Source organism: Hydra vulgaris, chromosome 12 (assembly GCF_038396675.1).
Source record: "Hydra vulgaris chromosome 12, alternate assembly HydraT2T_AEP".
Taxonomy (NCBI): domain Eukaryota; kingdom Metazoa; phylum Cnidaria; class Hydrozoa; order Anthoathecata; family Hydridae; genus Hydra; species Hydra vulgaris.
The window spans coordinates 44,430,652-44,435,000 of record NC_088931.1 but is presented as its reverse complement, the minus strand read 5'-3'; the positions used below and the strand labels follow the sequence as shown (position 1 = coordinate 44,435,000).

At 29.1% G+C, this 4,349-nt stretch overlaps 1 long non-coding RNA gene across 1 annotated transcript in view; it reads left to right on the top strand.

Moving 5' to 3' along the window:
• LOC136088763 (uncharacterized) overlaps positions 1-2,211 on the top strand; it is a 3,130-nt gene extending 919 nt beyond the window's left edge. The window contains exon 2 of the long non-coding RNA XR_010642458.1: positions 2,013-2,211. This is a non-coding gene — a long non-coding RNA (uncharacterized LOC136088763). The remainder of the gene's footprint in view (positions 1-2,012) is intronic.
• The last annotated feature ends 2,138 nt before the right edge of the window (positions 2,212-4,349 follow it).

Sequence of the window (4,349 nt, the reverse complement as noted above, 5' to 3'; positions counted from 1 at the left end):
TGGAATTTTATTAGTATAAGTCAATATACTTACACTAATACAAAGTTATTAGTATAGAGATGTGATCGTATCAGTTTTGCCTTCTTTAGAAAAGTCTGGGGACTTGAATTTGGGCACTAAAACAATCTGGCTATAGGTACACAAACTTCCCTTAGACCTTATTGGACCTCTTGCCTTAATAAAACTTGAAAAAAATATATTATTACAATTACTGATAATTGAAGTAAATATATTGAAAAATTAACAATTTATGCAACTACTTTATTTTATAGATTTTTGGTACTCTTCAAAAAACTCTAAAATTTTAGATTATTTGATAAAGTCTGCTATTTTCCTTAAACCAATCAATGAGAAAAAGGTTCAGAGTTTAAACTGGTAGCGGTAAAGGTTTGAAAAAAGCTATTTGTTAGTATCGTTGTAAAAAGGGGCTGTCGAAGTTCAAAATTTTTCTAAAGTTTTCTTTAAAGTTTGTCAATACAGTCTAAAGACAAGGCCTTAGATATTTTAAGAGACTCACCTTGCTGGCTTGATGATACCTTGATTGATATAGCACAAAGTTTGTTTTTATATCAGTTTTCTAAAATGTTTGGGTTTCCAAGTTTAAAATATCTGGATTTTTTGCATTTTTAGTTGTTTTAATTCATGTGGTCTTTCAGAAAGTTACAACGATTAATGTTAGAAAATCATATTGGGTGTTTCTAAGTAATGTGTCCTGATGTTGTTTTACATTGGAAGTGTGTTTAGTTTTATGATTCACTCTTTAATAGTTTAAGTAAAGGTGATGTGCCATTGTTAGTGCATAGAGTTGCACATGAAAATGATTGTGATTTTTTCTTAGAAAGAAATGCAATGGTTTTGTGTAGCAGTATCAACCTAAGTTTAGTTATATAAAAAGATAATGACATGCGGTAGCATTACCTGAAATGTATTGAGAATGGTAAATTAGAGATGTTTCCTTTTGTTACTGTGTTATACTGTCATAAACAGTTTGTCTTTAGTACTATCAATGTTGTGAATATATCCTGTTATTTCTACTGTTTTTGTTTTTATGACATATTTAAATATTTAAATTCAATCAATATACATAAATATGTTTTTTTTTGTTTTTTATTGTTGATTTGTTTATGTACCTTATGTTCTAGTTAATATTTAAAAAATTCATTACTTAATTTATTTTTGTAAGTGTCTTATAGATGTCTAAAGTTATACAATTGGCTAATTTAGGTCAACTATTGTTTGTTCTTTATTTTGTTATTGGCATGATGATTTGTTTTGCTCACTTTGTAGTTGTTTTTTTCTTACTGTCATCAGTTATTCAACTAGGGTTATTGGTATAAGATATAGTCAATAGGTACAGTTATTAAAGTCAGTTCTTTATTTATATACATTTTGTTGCAGTTGCAGTTGATTATAGCTACTATTACAACTACACCAAAAGTAGTATTTAAAAATATGGCTATGTAATTTTTAATTATAATGAGATATTTGATCAATTTTTTATAGAATATTGTGAAAGTATAGACTATTCTGGCATGTTGATATATCTTTGATGGGCGGACATAATAGTATAACTGCATTTTTGACCATTTAACGATTTATATGAGAAAATGTGTCTTGTGTATGCCGGCATCAATGGTTTTAACAGTATAGTTACACCATTCGGTTCAAACAGAATAAAAGTAATAACCCATTTCTCAAAATATGACTTCTGTAGCAAAATAATTGGGTTCATAATAATGTTTTTTTGCTCTCCTGAAAAGTTACACTTTTGCAGTTATACTCTTATGTCCACCCATCAAAGATATGGCTGTTTTAACATTTTTAACATTTATTTGATTTAAAAATTCAAATCCTTCGTTAGAGTTCATTTTGTAAATCAATTTATTGACATACATTAATCAATGCATTTATTAAGTACTCTTCTGGCACAAAAGCATTTTTATAATTATTTTATTTATTCGTTGTGATTTTATGATACTATTTATATTATACTATATTTCTATTCTATGTAGGCTTGTAATTCCATGTGGAAAAATCGAATTTCTTCCGAAAATGCCCAAGTTTCAACCAAGTTAAATTTTTTCAAAAGGACTTAAAAACCATGTTGTTTTATTTTGCTATTTATATTGTGTAAGGATATTATTTTTCTCATTGATGTGTAAGGATATTATTATAATGATTTTATTTTCCAAATAAAGTTTTAGTGTAGCATGAAGTGTGTCGTTTCTTTAATATCGTTTGTATTTAAAACATTCTCATAGTAAGAAATAGTAAACTAAGTCACATTTTATTATTATTGCGCTATGCATACATTAAGATCGCTAAAATCGTCGAATAATACCCGTCTAGGTTGTTATTCAACGGTAGTACAATAGTGGTGTAGTGGTAGAGCGCTCGCCTCATAATCAAAAAGTGTTCTGAGTTCGATCGCCACCACGTCCCTGGCAGTACCGCGCTCAACTTGTTTCTCCGCGTAGCGATCTTGATCGTCATGGTTTGTGTTTCGAAGTTATTGAGTTGAGAGAGGGTTGTAACAACAACTAAAGCAGCCTCCTTGACTGTAGTGTCTTTTTCGGCTTTGAGGAGGTAAATTAACACACAAAAAAAGGCTAGACACGAATTAATAAATTCTCTTATTTTCTTTTTTCTGGGATAACATCAGAATGCTGTCCTTATTATTTATTTGCGTAGAATCAAGTAACAATTACAAATTTTACAATCATTAAGTTTAAGGATAAATAATTTAACGTAAAACATTTTGCTAAAATGCACAGTTAAATTATTTAGGAATACAATAAACTTCCTTGTGAGATGACTATTTTATTTGATATAATTAATACGGGTGAATGGCCTATCAAAAAGCTTTTTCTTAAAAATATGTTTCTTGTCATACTATACTATAAAGATAAAAATTGCGATTAGAATATACGTCGTGAGTTAAATATTATTAAAAGTAGTAAATTATCACTATAAAAATGCCCTTAAGTAATAACAATTCGCATGGCAAAGGAAATGCTTTTAGTTCGGTTAACGTATGTTTTTTTTTTAAATTTGTTCGTCTGGGTTAGCAAAATGCCTCGATTGTTCAGTTTGTCTACTTATTTAACGATCTACTTATTTAACGTGACTTAATACGTTAAATAAGTATCCGTAAACTAACGCATGCGCAGAATATCATTTTGTCTACTTATTTAACGATCTACTTATTTAACGTGACACCGTTAAAAAAGTAGACAGATAGCTCTGCGCTTATCGCATGCGCAGATATGATGTTAAGTTTCCATTAGGTAGGTGAAATCTATCATTAAATAAGTATCCTTGTTCCGTTAGGTAAGTCTTCCAAATTACTTTTTTTAATTAAATCTAAAAATCTAATAAGTCAAAAATTTAATTTAAAAAATGCCTGTTCGTAACTATTCTGTTGAAGATGTTAAACAATATCTTTCTGATGGAAGGATGAACTACTACAAATCAGAGCGTAAATCCTTTTTAAAGTATGCTAAAAAATTCAAACTATGTGGTATGTAAACATTACATTATAGTTTGTTGAATAAATAATTATTACCATTGAATTAAATCTAACTTTTTTTATACTTCAGATGGTAAATTGTATTATGTAACTGCTTTTAAAAAATTACAAGTTCTTATAAACGACTGTGAAAAATGATAGCGTTTAAAGATGTCCATGATTCTAATCATGGAGCTCATGTTGGTCTCAACAACACTAGAGCAAAGCTAAAAAGTTCATTCTATTGGCTAGGTATTATCACAATATTACGTATTTTATTCATGTTTGAGTTTAGTTTTATGTTAATTTTAATTGTTAGGGATGGTTAATGATATTAACAAATGGGTTAAAGAATGTGACAAGTGCCAACGTATGGAGAAAATAAGAACTGTTGCTCCGGAATTAAAACCTATTATGGTTAATGGACTGTGGGATATTTTGGGTATAGATCTAATTGGACCTCTTACACATACAAAACTTGGAAACAAATACATTTTAACTATAACTGATCTTTGGAGTAAATATATTGAAGCTTTTGCAATTCCTAAAAAGTCAGCCTTTTATGTTTCAAAGTGCCTTACTACTTTATTTTATCGATTTGGTCCTCCAAAGGAAATTCTTTCAGATCATTTGCAAATAGTTTGAATGAACTTTTGTTCTCTTCATTTCAAATCAAACACTTGATAACCTCTGCTTACCACCCTCAAACTAATGGGCAAGATAAAAGAACAAATCAGACAATTAAGAAATCCCTTTCTAAATTATCCAATGAAACCCAAGACAATTGGGACGAATTGTTAGAAGTAGAATTGTTTTATTTGGTCTACGTACATGTGTGCAA